This window comes from Micrasema longulum, unplaced genomic scaffold (assembly GCF_059751315.1).
Source record: "Micrasema longulum isolate JH-2025_06_02 unplaced genomic scaffold, ASM5975131v1 h1tg000389l, whole genome shotgun sequence".
In the NCBI taxonomy this organism is placed as follows: domain Eukaryota; kingdom Metazoa; phylum Arthropoda; class Insecta; order Trichoptera; family Brachycentridae; genus Micrasema; species Micrasema longulum.
The window spans coordinates 115078-137388 of NW_028277590.1; the positions used below are offsets into that span (position 1 = coordinate 115078).

General features: G+C 32.7%; 1 protein-coding gene across 3 annotated transcripts in view; it reads left to right on the forward strand.

Moving 5' to 3' along the window:
- The window catches only part of LOC148281955 (uncharacterized), a 375794-nt gene that overhangs the window by 44865 nt on the left and 308618 nt on the right, over positions 1-22311 (forward strand). The window contains exon 1 of one of the 3 annotated variants that reach the window (XM_088225820.1): positions 7560-7602. The exons of 1 other annotated variant lie outside the window; for it this stretch is intronic. The gene's annotated coding sequence lies outside the window, so the exon portion shown is untranslated. Of the gene's footprint in view, positions 1-7559; positions 7603-18828; positions 18908-22311 lie in introns of those variants that run through there. One more of the 3 variants, XM_088225819.1, reaches the window with a different exon arrangement.

The window sequence follows — 22311 nt, forward strand, 5'->3', positions numbered from 1 at the left end:
GACCTTTCTTTTTAAAAAATCAAAATTGTAATTTTTTTTATCAGGTTGTTGCGGATTTGCTATTTGGTAGCTGTCCACCACGATACGCTTAACCGTTTATCGCGTATAATTCCAGTACAGTGGTCTTGTAATCAACAAATTTATAGTACTTTTAATATTGAATAATACGAAACCTAATTAATTATGATATTAAATAATATAAAACCATTTAAAATTGACAAAATTTCTCACAGTATTGATTTATGTCAATCAAAAGGTTTCAAATATGCCATATAACTTATTCTGATAACTTTTGAATCTTGCGCAGTTCTTTTTTAACTTGTTTAATGAATCAATTGTTGCGACGGATCTTTTATCTTATTATTAATTTAATAATGATTTATGTGAATGTTTAATACATTCAATCATTAATTCTTTGGCAGGTAAATTTGTATTTGTAAAGATTTAAACAGCACAACGCAACTTCTTCCATGACTAATTACAATAATTTATCAGCCGATCATTATTCTCGTTCAATAATATAACCGATAAATGGATCGTTGTGGTTTTTATCACTCGTCATGACAATGGCGTACTTATAATTATAATCAGCTGCTCAATAGTGGTTTTAACATTATTTCTATAGTGGTCTATGGGATGATTAGAGCTTATTTATGTTTGAAGCATTAGCGTTTCGATCATTATTTTATTTCAATACCTCCTGGCAATTGATGCCATTATTAAATGCCGGTATTGAAATATATATTTTTGTTTTTAATGTAAGAATTTTCGATCATGAATATTAATAATAATCATTATTTATTAAATAAAAGAATGTGGCAAAAGGATAAGAATATCATATTGCCGTGTTTGCGTCACAAATTTATCTGTATAGAAACAGCCGATTCGAAAAATAGTGAAATTTGCAACAATATTTTTTTTAGTAAAGCCATTTTTTTGTCCACTTCCAAGTTTCTTACAAAATGTCGTAACGTTACAATATATCCGTACATAGCAATCGATTTTTTTATTTTTTTTTATCTTTACTTTCTACAAGTGTCTACCCATGATTATAAAACATAAAAATATTTCGATGTTTTTTGATTATATTTCTTGATAAAACTCCATAGTTAATGATTATGATAAAATTATAAATAAACTTAACAATGAAACTTTTTAGTTTAGTTTTACTTTTTATTATTTTAACCAACGAGCGCTTTCGCCTAAGTAGGCATCTTCAAGACTGGTGAATTGTTTACAACATTTACAGTTTTTATACTATTCTTAACATATTTTGGAGATAAGATCAAATAAGTATTTTAACAGGGGACAGAAACATGAATGTTTACAACTAATAAAATAAATGAAACAACTTTGTTTTTAACCACTAATTTTTATTTTTCACCCACCGGTTTCAAAGCAAACAAGCTCCTTTGTCAAGGTTTACGTAACTAATTAATTGATTCCTTTTTATTTTATTTCTATCATGTTCACTAAATACTACACGTGGACCCAATAAATCAAGTGGTTTTTTCTTACACGGGTGGTAATTTGATATTCTTATTTTCGAAGTAAGCCAGGAGAGGACTAAAAGAAATATTGTTTATTTGGATATTAATTATTGTTTTCTTATTATGAATCGCTTTTTTAATTTCTAAGATTTCTAAGTTGTCTAATTTTAATATTTTATTTTCAACATGAAGTACTTTTAATCCAGTGTCTTTATTGAAGTTACGATTATTTTCTATCAGATGATTTGCGAATTCAGAAAAATTATTATTATTTAAGCATCTTAAGTGTTCTTTTACTCTAATATTAAAGTTTCTTTCAGTTTTTCCAATGTAGATTGAATCGCAATCATTACAACTTAATTGGTATATTCCAGATTTATTATATTTATGGCCTTTGTCTTTGTGATTTTTTAACAATGTTCCTATATTATTAGTTGTGTCGAAAAAAACACTTGATTTATTGGGTCCACGTGTAGTATTTAGTGAACATGATAGAAATAAAATAAAAAGGAATCAATTCATTAGTTACGTAAACCTTGACAAAGAAGCTTGTTTGCTTTGAAACCGGTCGGTGAAAAATAAAAAATAGTGGTTAAAAACAAAGTTGTTTTATTTATTTTATTATAATGAATAACCACAAAGTTAGTGCTTCAAATATTAACTTGATATATGTTTACAACTAGTTTGCTAAACAGTTCATTTTTGGGAGTTTTTGGACCGAAATTGGGATAAAGCTTTTATTATTTAAAAGGTGGAAAAAAAAAGTAAAACTAAACCAAGAAGTTTCATTGATAAGTTGATTTATAATTTTATAATAATCAAAATATTTCAACTGTGTTAAAAAATAAACATTAGTAAGCAAAAACTTTCGTGTCAAATCGAGATTCAAACTTGTTTCATTGAAAAGGGAGAGTAACGCGGAATAAATGTGACCCTACAGTCTCCTGAGTAAAAATATATTTTGATTAAATCTAGATACCTGTGACCAGTAAGCATTTTTATCAAGTGTATAATATTAACATAAACAGGCGTTGGTTTTTTATTCTCTTCTTAAAAAAACTAAGATTGATTTGTATATTTTATCATAACATGTTATGAGTTTAATCAAATTTTCGCTTCCCATGCGCATATGTGTTTGTATAATATTTCATAATTATTTAAGTCTATAACGGTCGTACTTATCGAATTTATGCATTTTTCATTGAAATGATATCGGCATTTTAACTCTCAACAGAAATATATTTTGGTAATATGTGGTATAAGTGTCCTAAAATATAATACATAAATATTGAATAAAAATACCAATAAGTATCCAGTTTCGCTAGCCTGTCTTATTTATTTTATTTTTATTTTTTTAACATAAACGGTATATCTGCCTTTTACAAACATTTATAATACTACATATTTGGCTTAATTAAAAAGAAAAAATAATAAAAAACATAATTTTCTTATACCCAAGATTTATAAAAAAAAATTAAACCTAATAATTATAAAAGATTTATATTTAAAAAATTAACCTAAAAATATAAAACATATTTAGTAAAAAGTTTAAATAACAAAACATTCTACAGTAATATAACGAGAAAATCATAAGTACTGTTTCATACAGCTGGGCAAAGTGAACAAAAAACTGTGAATATTATGAAATGCATGAATAAATAAATATAATTACCATTCACCATCTTTAAAAAGTTCAAAAGGTTTGTTCTATAGAAAAAATACCCTACACTAAATATATCAGATACGTGGGAGTAACTATTGCCGAGTTCATGAAGTCTATTTAATACGGCATTACAAGCATACACTGTCCGTGAAATGTACAGCGAAGCTTTGAACGGAATGAAACGACATTTTTTGTTCATTTTGCGTTGATATTACTAAATTCATGTTGCTGAATTAAAAAACGAGCATAAAATGTATTGCGTTAATTAAACAATTGCGGACAAAAAACGAAGCGAAGGCAGTGAAATACAGAAAAATCACGTGGTCACTGGCTCTCGATAACCGACATGAACTGAACGAATAAAAAAGTCTTCCTTGATAAAGTAATTATAACCTGCCAATCCGACAACCGATCTTTTCAGTCACTCGTGACCAAATTCATTTCACAGCTATTAATTATTACGAGTTCCTTTTTTTAATGGGATCTGGCATTTCGACTCCAGGATTCTCGCATAACTACGCGAGCGGAATTAACCAAACACCAGGCACGGTTGACGTTAGTTCCGCTTTTTACATCCACATAATATCATTACTCGTACATATATATTTGTCGAATTAGTTAACGAATGTAATCTTAGTATTTTTATTACCCCCTGCCGCGAGATTGCAGCTGATAATCACGATTGTGGGTTCTGTTGACTGTAACTTGTGGTGGCGAGGGAAACGCAATACGCTGCGCCGCGCGGTTTGTATTTTCCATATTAACGAACACCGTCCATTAACACCTCGTGTTATCATATGACTGGCCAGTAACCAGTAACCGGTCATCTTACCCCGCTGAAACTGAAAACATTATTTTATTGAAATAAACGGCACTTAATGCCTTTTACATATTAGTTACAAATACAATTAAATATACATACATGTAAGCATAAGTAATACCGAGCATTTAAAACAATATTATTAATTAACAAATTAAGAAAGTCTAAAAAATATAAACCATATAAAAGAATGAAATATTACCAGTTATAGAATTATCGATAAAAAAAAGATAATTTGGTATAAGAAATACTTTGAACCAGTTAAAAAAAAACTAAGAAAACCATTTTGAATAACATTTTTAAAAAAATAAAAAATATATGTATTATTATTTAAAACTAATACTTAGGTAAATAGTATATATTTATGTATTAAAATATAAATGATGTAAAAAAAATGATGAAGAGAAATATTTTGTACTTATTATTTTGTATTAATTCAAGAAAAGAAACGAAAAAAGAAAAAAAAACACTAATAAAGAAGTTTAAAACAATTCTTAACAATAGTAACAAATATTTAACTAGAACTATTACCAATGAAATAAAGAAGAAGAGCCGTTCTATATGTACTAAATTTCATGTGAAATGAGTCACCAACGTCCTGGTACTTATTGCCTAGAGAGTGAAGTCTATTGATGACTGGATTTTTACCGATGTCGAAGTATTGTTGCCACAGTATTGGTAGGTTTGCCGAGTTGTCCTTTTAGGTACATACTGGCCAACTACGCGTATCCTTGATTTCATTGGTTTTTCCATAAACATTTTAGTTTTGGTGCGAAATAATTTGATATCCAAAGTAAAAAAATTGAAATCATCTTCAGTGTCCAGAAGACAGCGTCTCTTGGTGAATGTTAAGTCTATTGCTCTCCGTTATTCTGTATTTCTCGTAGTTTGACATCGGCATAGCTTATCAGATTATCGGTTTTGCTATTTTGTATAGATTTTTTGTGTTTTATAGAAAAAAATATAATTTTCCATCCTCATTATTTTAAAAGAATGTATTTTTTTTATTGTATCGTTTCTCCTTAAATTCAACTAAAGGCGTTTTAAAGAAATCTGAATTAAAGTCATAAATCTCAAGGTATCGATGATATATATGTAGAACATGTAAAAATACTTTTTAAATATATTGGTAAGTGTCCTCGGCACATTAAAATATATATTATAATATATTTAAAAACACGATCAACATACAAATGTTTGTTTTAGTAAAATTATTAATATAATTTTAATTTGCTGGAATTCATCTCGTCCATGCGCTTTATAGCTGCAAGATGATTGGTAATCTAGCTTCAATAGGTAAATGTTATCAACTATCAAATACCTAAATTTTGTAAATGTGGTCTAAAATTCCAACCGTCTATGCGCTCAGTAGCTGCAAGACTTATGCGTTGTAATCCAACTTCTATTTTTAAAAACATGTTTTTTTAAAATATCATTAAAACTGTAAACTTTATTGTCAAATAAAAAGAAAATATGTAATTCGGGGCTAAATTTCTTACTGTTCATGCGCTCTGTAGCTGCAAGACGTGCTGTGATCTAGCTCCTATATGTTATAATTGTAATTTACCATTTGGAAACGAGGAACTATAATCCCAACAGTCCATGCGCTCTGTAGCTGCCGTGACGTTCTGGGATGTTTATTTATTGTACGGCGCCCTTGACGTAATTTTCACAAAAATGGCGCTATATAAATTATTTAAATATAATAATAATAATAAGACTTCGATCTAACCCATGCCAATCCATCTTCACCCCACAATGTTTTAGTGGCGACGAGAACTACGGAAGATCTATTCTAAAGACTTCCAAGTTGCGTGACGAATTGACTAATCTACACATTCTGGACATTGGGGCATAAAAACTAAAGTTGTTCTTAGAAAATTTTATGAATATCATTTGACTTCTGGGCTGGTATTCTAAACGCTCTCGCGGCCGTATTATCTCGTATATTTACTTACAAAATACACGAGAAAAACTGTTTTCTCGTGCCACAAGAGTGGCTCAGAATAGCATCCCTGGTGACACGGTCGGGAACATGAAAAGAAATCGATTGCAACAATCCTATTAATCTGTTATCGTTAGTTTATATTGGAATCAATGTAGATACTCCATCTTTGTTTTAATACATCATGAACGAGATCTTTTGAAAGTCGAGACAAGGAAATTTAGAATACGTACCGATGTAATATTCTTGCTTAAATTATTCTAGAAATTCTGTATTTCTCCCGATTTGGTGCTCCCGTTTTTGTACCACACATTTGATAATAATGTACCCATTTCATCAGCTCATCCGTCTTGGATTCTCCTTACATTAGCTTATATCGCACCGAGTAATTTGATTACGCAACCGATTAAACATGTATATATTTTAATGGCGTTACAGTTTCGCCCTACTTCATCTTCCGCTGGGAAAAAACTTGTCAAACCGGCCGTAAATCACGAATCATTATTTATCCTCACGCGGCGCGAAAGTAGCGGCTTGCCAAATTGATGGCAAAGTGCTAGCTATTACATTTCCCCGGTGACGGGTTCGATGTAATAATCTGCACTTTTTTGTGCGGTGGAATTGTTTTTGCTGACAAATATGTGCCGAGTTTAGTTACTTTCTTTTACTGCGCGCTCGGTAGCCAAGTGCTGGTTTTACACGGTCATTTGTTTAATTTATTGCCCCCTTTACGTGTAATCTTATGCATGCAATTTTACAGTATGGATATTATGTTATGCCTATGATATATCTGTTTTCGAGAGGTATACTGCGGGAACTTCGAAAATGACGAAATTTTTTCGTCTTATCTGACGAAGTCAATAGCATAAACTCCTTAAATAAAATTCTTGAATAACAAAGATAATTTGTATTTTTTACTGTAACTCCTTACCACGTTAGATGTAAAAGACAGTAAGAAAACATACAGAACTGAAAAAAGCAAGAAAAAAACTCTAAATAATTGGTTTTATATATAGTATTACTTATTAATACCTATTTACTTATTTTTTACAAAAAAATATAAAATTTCGTTATTTTCTGAAAGAAATTACGTTTATTAAAAATCTAAACTAATTTTGCATAAATTCATGAAAATTAAAACCTATTGTTGATGAACAGGTACCCCTTTAACATTTTATTATTTAAAAAACATGAAACAGGAAAAAAAAAAAAAATTATTGATCCTTTTTCTAAAAAACGGGCGTAAATCGGCACAGTATTTATTTAATCCATAGTGGACATACAATATACGAACATTGCCATTTATATATATATATATATATAGGCAATCGCCAAAACTTTGTATGATAATACTGCTGAATATTGTTTTTATAAAATAACGGCTGATGTTGAGGCTGTTCACCAAGTTGATCCAATCAAAACCGATCCGCTGCAATACGACAAACAGAAACACAATATTGTTTTGTTAGTCTCGATAAATATTATTTACATTTTACTAGGTCAGTGCACTGTGTTAAAAATATCGAGTACATTGTTGTTTGCGAACAAATTATTCATTCGCCACATTTCTTTTGTATGACGGGCGTGATCGTGAGTCTGTCACTCTCCTTGCCAACAGATTTCATTAGACCGACTTGTTTTTTGTTGCTGTAAACAACGCCTACTCGGCAATCTGCGGTGTAAGGTAAAAGCTTTTTATCGTGATAAATATAAATGTATAAATATTTTATTGACACTATAAATTTACAGCTTTACCGAATAGATTTAAAACCAATTTACAGGATACGGCTTCGCCATACTGTTTCGACGCGATCATATCACCGACCTCTTGTTATTTTATTTTCTTTATTATGTTTACTTTATTTTATTTTGTTTACTTCACAAACAAAAAATAATACATTATGACCAGTGTCGGTCGGTGGCAAAAACTTTAAGGGGTGCGCAGAAGAATACTCACCAGACGGCCTCCGCGGTGCAACGAAACCATAGGTTGTAGGTTCAATCCACGCCTTGTATAAAGGAAAAAATTGTTTTTCTTCTTTGTCTTTGTATTGAATTAGTTATTTTAAAGAAAAACAAACAAAATACCAAATTGAAAAGAGACACATGTTTATTTTATTTTTATACCACATTTAAAAACTGCCATTAAATTGCTTATATAAAAAGTCCATTCTACGAATTTTTTATCTAACCACTGTAGTCATTGTGGTTGTAAAAATATGAAATGATGAAATATAAATGTATTTTTTTAAAGTTGCTATCAATGGCTGAAACAGGAAAACATTTTTGAGAAGTAATATTTTTTGATTTTAGATCTTATTAACTCCTTAGGGAGGAAATCCAGCCTGTTTACAAACATTTGGAGATACTCAAAAAACTGTTGATTAAACTATCTGGTATGAAGAGCATAAAAATTGAGAAATTGTTTTCAGGCGTTGCCTAGTAGGTGAAATAATTCAGCCAGTAAATATCACCCACATTAATAAAGCTTTTAGCTCAACAGATGGAAGATTTGATTAAACGTGGATGTTTCATAGGCAGAATTGTTAATGTCACAGTGTGTAAAGTGGCCACTAAAACCAGCCAATGACAGATCAAAAGTCCTGTAAATGCCTAGACTTCCATATTTCCTTCTCAAAAATATTTTTCCTCCGGTGCAAATTTATATTAAAATATAAATTAATCGTTGCTTTTTTATCAACAAGTTTTATTGCATCATCAAATAATTTGGAAAGGTACATTACTCATTTTCTTGTAGTTCCATTATTAAACTTAATGCTGATAACCGATCGCTTTTCTGAAAGTTCTTACTTCCTAAAACCGTTCACTTTGGGTTATAAATGTAATCTTTGATTGTCGCAAAATCTTATCTGGATATAAAATGAGAAACAAATGAACCCAAATGATTTACGTTGTATTGTTGCCGCGCAGAAATTGAACCGTTACACAAGTTTATCGCGAGCTGTAAAAATCTTACGCCTTTTTTTACTGTCCAAACTCGATTGTAAATTTGATGTTAATCAGTAAGAATTTAACAAGTTAGCGTGACATACAAACAGGGCATCGATTTTTAGTTGGGTATTAAATTGGGATTGAAAAATATATATTTTCATTCTTTACATATTTTTTTTTTCGGCACAACCGGTGTCGAGGCATTCATTTACATTATTTAAATTATGCTTGTGATGTCTAAAATATATATGAAATAATACATATACGTGTATAATAATTGTAAAACAAAACATGATAATATTAGTGCAGCACATACATAAGTACTGTGCAGATAATGATATTAATAAGCCACTGTCGTAGGCCATAACTTGTTGAAATTGATTATGTACAACCAAATTACAATTTCATAGACCAATTATCGGATTCTTTAAGGCTGTAGTCTGGTAAAACGCACACAAAATGAGAAATTAATACAATTTTGCCATTTTAAAACGAACGTTTTTTTAATCGTATAATAAAAACATAAAGTTTTATGTAACTAAAATAAAATAACTTTTAGACCGGCAGATTACGCCATTTCAAATTTAGACTAAACTTAGATATCTGGTTTCTCATATAAAGACTAAGTATTGAACAATTTTTTTGTAATAGTGTGAAGATAATAAATTGAACATGAATGTGGCCGAAGCAAAATCTAATTTTTTTGTTTTTGAAAAGAAATACAAGCATTTTAAATCACATACATTTTTGTGACATTTTCCCTTATTTATACGTAAAATTATGCCTTCGGTAATACTTTAAAAAAATATATTTACTGAAATATTTTAGCTAAAACCTTTTTTTTAAAATTCTGTTCTCTTTTAAAAAAAAAAGATAATTCTGGTTGTAATATTCCATTTCTAACAATACATTATTTACGTTTTTATTAGCTTCATACCTGCCCTTACCGGTAATTATATTTTAGTTACATAAAACTTTAAAGTATATTTTTTAACAAAAATACCTCTAAAAATTTTTTTTTTATTATTATTTTTTTACTATTGCGCATTTAAAAATATTTTTTTTTTAATGACCAAATAGTATGATTTCCTTATTTTGCGTGCGTTTTACAAGACTACAGCCTAAAAACCCCTCGCAACATTGCCAGACTTGTGTCCCGATGGGTCTGTGTCCGTAAACAAGAGAATTAAAGTATCAGCCTATTTGATTAATTTTATGCCTAATGAATAAATCTCTATGAATCATTCCGTAGGAAATCAACACACTAAAATAAAAATAAAATACTTGACCACCTCAGAATTTGATTAAATTTGGTATAAAGGTTGCATCAATCAAAATTTTTAATTTGATTTTTCAAAAATATATTTTTTAAACAAAGTATGTTATGTTGTACATCAAAATAAAGAGCGTTTAAAACTGAGTAAAATGACACAACTCTAGCTCAATTAGGAGAAAAGCCTATGGTGATTCAAAAATAACTCTGTTACGTTTTTTGGCGGATTTTGGGAAAATTTAGATAGCCGCTATTTTGAAACCGTTTGAAAAATTTAAATTAAAAAAAATAGTTTTCTTCACCTCCATGAGGACAACCTTTATACCAAATTTCATAAAATTCTGACGTGGTCCGGTTTATACCCTGTGTTGATTTGATATGGAATAACTCCTTTAATGATTTGTTAAAAGTAAACTCCCACGGTAAATGTGTGCGTGTGTTCTAGATGTCGAATCGGTTCTTAATGCCGTGTTTTGTCGTTTGCCAATAATGATCTGAAAGAAATACACAAAATGAGCGGTAATGTCAACCCCGCTACAAGGAGGAATCTTTTGTTTTATTCGTCGTCGCTAAGTCACCGGAGTGAATATATTTTCTTCCTTTTTACTATGTTAGCTAACAAAACCTTTATTTTAGTGATTATAATGAATTATTTACCTATGTGTCGGTTGGTTAATGAGTGCGTGTGCGTGTGGCTTTCCTCGCGGGCCGTCGACCCCTCTTAATACGTGAAATGTACCGTACGAACTTTTCTATTTATAGCCGATGAGCAGGTAAATAAAGTTACGAAAATGTAAAAAATGTACTAGGGCTCAGTGCCGCGTAAATTCGTTTAGGTGTAAAGAAAGTCCCCCTTTCGTTTAGTTTGCTAGTTTTTCTCCGCAACGAATGAATTGTGTGACCTCAAAGGCCTAACCTGCGTAATGTGAAGTGTATTCCGCGTGGCGTATATATATATATTATGTATATGCATACTTTTGTGTTTAAGTATTGTGTGTCCCATACTGCAATATTTATTGATGATTAGATATTTTATTATGTTTGGTAAATAAACTTCGTTATGTTAATTTTATTCTTGTTCGTTTATATTCTGTTAATTAATTATCTCGTTGACCTACATAATTTAACTACCGTAAAATGTTTTTTTTTTACAAATAAATTTACATCGAATAAACTTAAGTAATATCGCTGTATTTTTATTAATCAACGTGTAAACGTTTGGTTGCTGGTTTTAATAAAATATTGATAAAAAAATGTTTCTACACATAACTACGCTTTTTTTGTGCGTCCTCTTCCTTGATTTGCCATTTATATACAATTATTTTTTAAATTTTACATTTAAAAAAATATTTTTTGCACCACAACAGGCCAAGAGGCCCAATAACAGTGGTGAATTAAAATTTAAGCACAGAACATTCATGCTCGAGAAAAACACATGTATTTTTTGTGTTCTCACTAGGAATCGAACCCGGAACCTTCCGTGCATAGGTCAGTGTCTTAGTCACTACACCACAGAGGTCGCCCATATTTTAATGATTTAAAGAAACATACATATTTTTAATTTTTTTAGTAAAAGAAGTATTTCAGTTTTTATGATTACCCAAATATTCAATTTTATGGGTCATTTTCAACGAGCTGTAAATAACTCAATATTAGAAAATGGGAATCAAGTTGGGGTAGATAGGATTCGAACGTTTTTTTAAAATTAATTTTATTTTTTGTGAAAAGCTATTAACTAAATTTAATGTTTAAATGTAGATATGTTTTTTTAAATAAGAAATCATACTCATCGTTGTGCATTTCTAAAAAACTTCTAAATATTTTTTTAATAAATTTATTCCATCTCGCGAATACCGTTTTCTTGTCATTTTATAAAACATGAAAATATTGTTTGTCTCAGTCCGTAGTCCAATATAGCGTATTAATATTCTATATATTTTTATTTAATCACATCTATAACATAATACATATTTATATGTTTGTATACATGCTTAAATAAACACAAAAAATATCTTGACCTGCAGGAAATCAAATATATGTACCGTATTTTTAAATTAAATCGCTGTGAATATAGTATAGTATATTATTAAATAACGTGTTAAACTACAGACAGACATGTTCAAATTATTAGACTAAAACACAATTTTTCTAATTGTAAGAATTTATTGATAGAAAAAAGGCACAAATCAGTGTAGGTTAGTCTATTAGTACTTTGTATGCATGCATTTATTAACATTTTGGGCATACTCATTATAAGAGTTTTACAGCAATCGTGGATATCGGGGTGCTGACCAAATTTCAATGAATTTTTCAATTAACCGCTGTTTACTGTTAATGCTCTCTTTTTAAAGTTTGTTTTAAACTATTGCCCATTACTTTTCTATGGGGTTCATGTTTGGACCATTACCTGGTGCCGGTAATGTTTTGACGTCCTCAGTTGCTAAAAATGTTATGACATTTTCTGTTTCATGACAGGGAGCCTCATCTTACATAAAAATTCAGTCCGCCTCTGGGCGTACCATGCATTTATTTGAGGTAAAAGCTTATTTTCTAATACTTTTATGAACTGCAAATGATTAAGGTTTCCTTCTACAGAATAGTCTACCAGAGCCATGAACAGATATAACACTCCACACCATAACAGAGGTTGGATGTTTCACAGAGTGCTCGACATAATCTGCTTTGAACGGCTCTCTCTGGTCTTCTTCGATTGCATTCTTTATGTACAATACCGAAAAGATGGATTTGTCAATGTGCATAAAAAGTATAAAATATACGTCAATCATTTACACAAGAATTGAAAAAGATGCATTTTCATACGTTTTATAACGGTGTTAATTTTGTTTGATACCCCTCATACATTTAAAAAAATAACTTTTACAAAATTATTTACAACTCATAAAAACGTTTTTTTCGAAATTAGATGTAATTATTTAATTGTCAATTAGATGTATTGTATGTCTTTCCAGTCTTCTATTGTCCAATTCCCCAAAACTTTAGCCTATTGTAGCCATTGTAGTTTTCTTTGCCATTGCTGGTGGAATTTTGTGTTTCTTCCTTGGACTACTTAGACGACTTTCAAAGATCCTTCACCTGACAGTAACTGATGATACATGAATACCAACATCTTCAAGCTAGTCACAGGGTACCTACAGATGTGGCTTTGCGGTTCGTCAACGCCATTTTAACCAATATTTCTTTTCCTTTGACTCTTGGGAATGATTTTCCTTTTCCACCAACAATTACCAGCGCGATTATACCCATAATTTCCCCCTTTCTGTAGGTATTTTTTTATCCTGCTGACAGTTTTTTGCAAAACGTGCAAAAAACTTTGACTATTTCCTGATGAGTGTATTTACTTTTATTCAATAATGTCCTTATCACTGCAACTTTTCCCGGAGATATTTCAGTTTTTTTACCCATTTGCAGAATATCACCTAATACATTTTAAAAAAAAAATTTGAATAGATTAAATCAACTTAAATCTATAATATTTAACAGCAAAATACGAAAATTCTCCCTCTTTAATACAAAGTGCTCATAAAATAACTCGGCTACTTATGAACAAAAAAATTCTTGCAAATGACATTTTGGGTTGTCGGTCTAAAAAAAAATCACACCAGAATGATGCCACTACATAAAATGTGTTAAAACATATAAATTGGATTAAAACTACGTTTTAGGACATTAAAATACAAAACAATATCAGCCAGAAGAAGAAATAGCTAAAAAGGTCATACTTTATCTCTTTAGTCTAATAATTTTAACACGTTATTCATTCGTGTGATAAATTAAAAATGCTTAGAATGAACCAATGTGGAGAGCCCATTATGGGTATGGGTTCTATGCAATACTTTGAAACATAAAAATCTCCATCTTAGAATAGGCCGAGCCATGTTAGATGAAGACTATCCTAACCAGAGGACGCTCCATATTAATTTTCCAATTAACTATTTTTATATAGATTCCCTGGTATTAAATATGTATACTTATTTATGCAATAAATTTATAAAATAAAGAAAATTAAAAAAATAGCTTCCCAATTATCTGCCTGTTAGTTCCAACTCAACTAGGATTTTTTTTCTCAAAAGTGGACATTAATAAAAATAATTAATAATAAAAATGTGTTAAATACCTTAGGTAGTTCGATATTATTTTACGTCACACCTAAGCGATAGTATAATAATATCGAATTACGTGCCCTTAGTCTAAAATTTTCGTTTTAGAATTGATGTATATTTGGAATCCGCATAATTACTAAAAATATTTATTTGGCCTTAAAAGAAATTTAAAAATAAACTAGAATGCAAGAAATAACAGCTTTCCCATTGTTATTTCTAAAAATAAGAGGTGCAAGTGAGTGAATAGTGGACATTAAATTGCGCCTTTGTTTTTGCTAGTGAATGTTAGTTTACTGATGGAGCAGGCGTGTTTGTAAAATTGCTCTTCAAAAATAAGTTTTTTGAGTTTTGCCGGTATTATTTCCCGCTCCCATATTCTTCATTTTGGAGATGTCGAAATGCAAATGCACTCATTCCCTATAGGATAGTGCATTTAGTTGGCTCTTCGAATTTTGGTTGTGCAGAAGAATGCTTCGAATCTCATGGACTGATCGTGTATCCGATGAAGCGGTTTTGAGTATTACCAACAAAGAGGGGGATTTACTGATCACTGTCAAAAGAAGAAAAGCCTCAAACTTTGGTCACATATTCCGCAGTGAGAAGTATGCCCTTCTCCAACTTATTGTGGAAGGAAAGATAGACGACAGGCGGGGTATGGGACGGATAAGAGCATCATGGCTCAGAAATCTCAGACAGCTATTCGGTGTGCTGGATGCGGCAACGCTGATTATACTGCCCCAAGAGCGTGTATTCAGAATGATGGTCGCCAACTTCCGGTAGGAGCGGCAAAAGAAGAAAAAGAAGTTGGCGTGTATTTTACTGATATTTAACTTTATTTCAACATCCTCACGAATTCTGATCACCGGTTCGAAGTTTAAATAACGCAAAGTAGCGTATACAATATTCAACGAGTACTTTACTCGTTACTTTGTAGTATTAACCGGGAACATTAATTATTCCTTCTAACAAAAGAAGTTTCGTAATTTTCAGGCTTCAACAATACTTTTACGCAATTACTACAGTTATATACTTTAGCCATCAATCAAATGTCTGCGCTAGTCAAACTGTGTGTTCCTGGGAACTAGGGACTATCACATCGAACTCCAGTTCGTGTTACGTGGTTAGCCACGTCTAGGGATGCGACCTCGCCAACTAAAACATCGATACATCGATGTTCATGTCGTTAAAGATACTCGCATCAACGTGAAATTTGTCCTAGAAAATTTGCACAATTCCGGCTTCCGCACTTATTGCTGCTTTGGTAAACCAAATGCGGCGTATTTTTATCAGCTGTTACACGAAGTCAAGGGTGCGCCTTAGGTGCCGGTCCAGAAACAATGAAATTTTAAAGTTAAACAACCTTCAAAATCAATATTTCACGTCCACCCTGCCAGGAGTCGATCCCGGGACTTTCAGTTTCAGTGCTGCAGAGCAGCGTTTATTTTATAATTAAAAAATACATACATATAAGAATTTGTTACCCACTAAGTCTAAAGACTTGTCGGTGGGACACATTTTTTTTTATGACTTGGTTTATATTACATTTATTTTATTTATATTTTACAAATGTTTTTTTTTTGTGATTTGAAAAGGGAGTAAATCTTTCATTTTTCGGACTAAAATCCCTTGCACAAACCCCTGCACCTCCCCTACAAAAAATAAGAGAAAACCCGTATTTGACTAACAAAGCTATACGCACTGGATGCGGACAAGGGAAGCGGCTGGGGAGGGCGGCTGGGAAAGGAAAAGGTTTGGGTAAGGAATGCTAGTCCGAGAAATTAAGGATTTACTCAATATTCAATTTTAAAAAATTAAAAAAAGATTTTTAGGAAAATAATTATTAGGATTTTTTTTAAAGTTTCTCATTAGGAATGTTCCTCCAAAGTTTCACCGTCTAGCCCTAAAACACGTGTATAAAAAACATTTATATTTAAGGTAAATTAGTAAAGCCTTATTTGATAAGAAGTAAGTTAAATGTCGGGTAAAGCTAGGGTTTCCTAGGACAGCGGTGCCCGTATTTTAACGGCCGCAGTGAACGGTGATGCGGTGGACAGCCGTCGTAACGTCGACTAGAAAGTGGTTTCCTAGGGAAACGGTGTTAAATGGTGTTGATAACACCGTTTTCCTAGGAAACCACACTCTAATCATCGTTACGACGTCTGTCCACCGCATCACCGTTCACTACGGCCGTTAAGATACGGGCACCGCTGTCCTAGGAAACCCAAGCTTTAGGAGCGAAGGCATGTAGAAACTAATTTTAATGTTAGACTCGGATAAGTTTATTAATATTATGGCTTGAATTTATCTTGTTTTGACATCGGTCGCGTACATATCTATCACAACACATAACAACGCTACAGTTGATTTGTTATTGTTCATATGGACCTGTGACGTTTCGAAGTAGTTTGTTTTTATTAAAACCATTTTTACATTTTTTTTCATACATTTTCGAGAAACGCCGTTTCTCGAAATTTTACCGTAGTACTTAATTTTTTCACTGGCAGTAATACATTTATATCAAACTTTTTTTGCTTTTACAATTTGACCCCGACGCTTTGGATAACATTAAAGCGTCTATCGTCTTGCTGCAACGCAGTCCGAAATATAGGAAGAAAATATTTTTAGGAAAGCATGATACCGTGGCCGTGAAAACATACGAAAATTTTATTGATACCACGTTTTTTTTTTCTAACATGTTTAATAAATTACATTATTTTTACTTAAAAGGTGAAAGTACACTCGAAGAAAACGAAACGAATACCAGATAAAAAAAAGACGAAACCTCTTGTACTTGGTCAAATTTACAAAAGTAATCTGTTTTGTAGTATCATAAAAAAAATATTGAAAGGCGTCGAGGCGCGGTTGCTTAGATGACCAACTGTGAAACTGGCGTCGCGGGTTCGATTCAGGAAATCAAAGATTTTTTTCCTCAATTGGTCTGGGTGTTGTTGTTTATTTTTCATAATTCCCTTCCATATCTCTCCTTCCCATTTGCTGACCAGCCTCAATATAGAAGCTTAGCGGGTTGTTCCCTAAAAAAAAGATGCGATGCAAATTAGAGGGCAATTTAAAGAATAAAAATTTGGTGAAATTCTATAAAATATGATCATTATTTGCATTTCTCGGTATGCTCTTTGAACACTTATACTCTAAAAAATTTATTCCACGATGTTCAACCCGTTGGTTCCTGAACAAATATTAAGTAGAGTTTTTTAAATTATGTTATTTATAGCTTGAAAATAATTCTTTATTTATCTAGGTTTTTTTTCTAACTCAATATTGAAAAAAAAGTAGTGGTACAAATTTGTACCGCTAGGGAATTTCAAAATAATTTTTTTTTTTTTTATATAAATATATACCTATAATAAATTTACAAATACCTATAATAAATTTACAAAAATTTATGATAAATCAATATTATAATCAAACAACAAAAAAAGCCGATTGTGATTTGTTACATCAAATGAATTCTCATAAAAAGATACATATTTGAGTCATCTTATTCCAGGACAAATTTATACCGTCAGGGAGCAAAAGGTTATTATTATTATTATTATGGATAACTTATGTAGCGCCATTTTCGTAATAAAATACCTCGAGGGCGCTTTACATAGTGATTCTATTGTTAAATTAATTTAATTGAAGCTTTTAAATTTGTAATTTAATTAAAACAATTTATTTTGTTGTCACGTGCCACGGATTAATTCAAATGATTTAGAGAACAAGTGGGTTTTAAGTTATTTCGAAACATTACTTCACTTTCACAGCCTCGCACCTCTGCTGGGAGAGCATTCCATGCCATAGGGCCTGCGACCGCAAATGCGCGTTCACTAAATTTAGTGCGCTGTTTGCGTAGAGGTATAATAACTTTTCGTCTCGCCGTAGACGTAGCTGATCTAAGCGTGAGACGCCTGTCAGCTAGTTCATCTGGAATGCATAGTTCCCTTAGATATTCCGGAGCAGAGTTGTGCAGTGACTTATACATAAGACAACAGTGTTTGTATTCGACCCTCTGTGGAAAACGTAGCCAGTGTAGTTCCCGAAGAAAAGGTTAAATGTACCTTACTAATCTTCAGTTGCGCGATCGAATATAGTAGTGGTACCCAGAAATAATGTGAAGGCGTAATGAATGCTTGTTTACTTTTGTTACAAATTGCAGACATTAAGTAACGTGCCTTATTTGCTCGGATGTTGTGCATCGGCAGCGGCAGTACAAACTACAAACCCCCATTGGCTATTATCCCTTCTGTTGGTTTAATCGTAAATTATTAGTATCGAGCGGCGCTCTGCGATAGATACAGAATACAGCTACCCCGTACTTGGGTGTAAATGTTTCTATCGGGGATTTAATGCTGCGTTTAACAAACGGCCTCTTCCGCGTCTGCAGCATGGCGTCTAGATTTATCTACGCGACTATGTTTCAACTTATCTATTTTGGAGCCCAACAATGGACGTAATGAGGTCCCCACCCAGTTAAGATAAGGGCCACCGCCCGCACTCCGCTTACTCCGCTTTTGCAACTGTTATCTTTTATTGTACTAAGTTCTGTTCTCTTGTTTGTTTCAGGTAAACTTATGGGAGATTGTAAAAACTCTACCACGGCATTCCCGCGATTGATGGCTGTTTGCTGACAAAGGACTGTAGTAGGAACTATATTTCATTATTTACTACACTAGTACTAAGCATGTAAAGAGGATTACGTGGAGTTATACGAACAAAATAATATTATGTATGTCAGGCGAATGACTGGGTAATAACATGATTACGGTTTTTGGGAAAACTAGTAGCGAAAAGACCGTTTCTTTTAAGTCCAACTTGCATATTTTACTTAAAATTAATTGTCTTTTCGCTACTTGTTCTAACCACGATTTGCACATTGATCTCAAAAGAAATAGTCTTACTGACATTGTTGGTTTTCCTAAAAACAGTGATCATGAATAGCGTTTTTGCTTTTTACCCCTTCAAACGTATGTACATAAAGGTTCTACTACTAAATGGATTAAAATAATTATATACTACCTCCTATGACACAAAGCATTATCGCTCGAGTTATTAGACACTCCACTCTGCTGCAAAAACCATTAAAAATTAACCCGACTTTTAGTTAGAGAGGATTGGTCTACTTCTCGATTGAAGTGTACATGCAACCTCTGTACTTCCAGTATCCATAAAGACAATCGATCAGAAATCTCATTGAGAAATTGCCAACACGAAGAGGGTAATAGAGTTGGGTTGAGCACCGATTAACGAGTTGATCAGGCCGAATACGTTCAAAGTAATAATATTTGATAAATGTTGAAAGTCATTTTTGATTTAATTTGTATTTAGGGCATGTTTCAAAAGAATGTAAAATGTTTCCCTCGGCACGGGGCACCCCAGTGAAGGAATTTTAAAAAAATAAATAGTTTGTCGATGGACCTTACTGTAAAATTATTTTGATACCTATCTACCTCTAATCTGATTCATATTCAAACTTTCAAAATTTACATTGGACACGATTTCTTTTTTTAATGTCTGCTCAGCATCCCAATGTCAAAGCTTATATGTAGTTAAATTTGCAAAATATCGTGATACTGTTTGGTGGAGTCGAATAATTCCAATAAAGTTCTTTGTAGCCCGAGTACTAGATTTCGCTCTCACAGTTTGATTGAATATTCTGAAAAGAATCGGTAGCCTTATCAAAACATTAAATCAGTCCGTACGAAAGCGCCCAGCATAGAAAAGAGAGCCTGCCTACATATGCGAATGCAACACAAACATTGCCCCGCCTTTAACTCTGCCGGTTTTTTATTGGAGTTTTTTTCGGTTCGCCTTTTTAGTGCTGGCCGTTCCGCTCTTTCCAAAGGGACGGCTCGGCGCCCATTTCCTTCCTGTAGCCGCCCCCACCCCCCAACCGACCCGCCCCCGGCGATGGAAATCCTTCCGCACAGTGACCATTTTCCACTTGCTTTTATGGAGGACGAATATTCCGCTTTTGATGTCGGCATTATTTAGTTCCGCGCTTAAAGAGAAAACTCTGTGTAATAAGCCGTTGGGTTTATCGTCCACACTTTTACTTAGTCCTTTTTCCTAATGCATAATTTTCGACTTCATATGACTACTTCACCTTTACAAAGAGGGTTTTTTGAATTCTTAAGTTTTCACTTCTCGGTTACTAGCGCCATTCTTCAGGTATGTACCTGCTTACCGGAATAAAAAAAACTGTGGTAAACTATTTACATTATATTTTGCATTTAACTCTTTGTTAAAGATACTTTTTTTTCAAAACCAATTTTGTAAAACATTTAAAATTCATTTATAACATTTGCAGATATTTTACCCGAGATAGTGGACCTTTTACGCTCTGCGATCACTTTATACTCTCTTTAACATTCACCATTCGGCCTATATTAATTTAAACATTTGTATTTCTATAATTCTTTCATCCCAAATATTATCAGTTTTTTATTAACATTTTTTTTTTAATAAACCTTTAATTAAGTTGTACGACACTTTTCTGATGTAAACTTTTGAACAGATTTCATACGCTAAGTTTTCTTCAGCCTTTAATCTCTTATTTGAATTCACATTACTTCTAACTTAGTTCATAATATAATGAATGTAAAATTTCGACTTTAAAACAATAAGACTTATAAGTTAATATTAAGACTTAAGTTAATAATAAGATCACGTAATACCCAATTTTTATATGATAATTTGTATTTATTTTTTTCGATAAATTGTTTTCTTTTTTTCGATATTTCACTTCGACGAAGCCATTATTAGTTGAAATACAGTAGTCTAGATCAGGGAGTAAGTTGGAGCCAGCCTCCGTCTCTGCCTTCGCCAAGGAAACAGTGAAGTTTAGCTATAAAAGCCGAACTCCCCGTGATCTCTCGGTCCCGGCGGCGGCGTCCCCCAAGGCTCGGCGCTCGGCCCAACTTTTGAGCTTTGAAAGTTTTTTCTTGATCCTTGTCGTTCGTGTCTCACGGCTCTCCAGCGCTCATTGTGTAAGCTCTCTAGTTTATTTTATTTGTGTCGTAAAAACTTGTTCTATTCTGGATTCGTCAAACTTTTCTACCCTTTTAAACATTCGATGTTTATTAAGGGCATATTTTCTTAGAATATACACCACCGTTCGAATTCCAAACGAGTGTACAAAACTAAAAAAATTGAAAAGTCTGTAATCTATGGTAATTTTGTGAAGTATGGCCTGTAGATAAACAAAGCACGTTTAATTTATTACGTCTTACCGAAATCAAACTTCCCGCTTTTCTGTTCCATGGCATCCTTTAGATCGGCAGTGGTGAGGATTGTTAGATTTCCAAGTTCGGAGATATGGGGGCCCTCTCATCTATTAGTTGGGTCTTTATGCCACGTATTAGTCTTGGGGGTAGATTTCAGCCCTTATCGTTCCCTTCATTATATCGACGCACACATGCATGCGGCGAAAATAACAGCCATTGTGCTCTGCCTGGGCGCGTGAAAGCGTTTTCAAAAATCGTAAAATGCAAATTTGCGCTTTTCGGGCGGCAGCTATCGCTCTCCTCTCCCAGCCCATTGTGAGCGGTTGACATTTATTACCGAATTTATGGTACTACTTCTTCCCCGCTCCCGCGCTCCCCTCTGGGGCTGCAACTGTCTGTGCCCTAATAACATTCTGCAGGCGTGTTAAAATGGCGAACATTGTGCGTGCTCCGCGACAGCTGACTTTTGCATTACGCGTTACGGGATTCCGCGTTCCGCGCCCGTCACGCGTTCCCTCGAACACTGACGAACTATTCTACCTACACGCTTGTCATTGCTGCTATCTTTGCGTCGAGTGCCAAATAAGGTCGCATTACCAATTTAATTGCGCCCGCTTTTCCTCCCTCACGAGAGCGATAACATTATTCCGAGAAAGCGAAATTAAAATATCGGCAATAAGAAACTGCCGCGTTAATTTAATTTGATCGGGTACTGTGGACGTTGGTAGAAAAATCTCATTAATTTTTATTGTGATCGAGTTTTCGATAAATCCGAGTTTCTTATTACGGTTTTAAGTAATTACCGGCATTATAATGCAGGA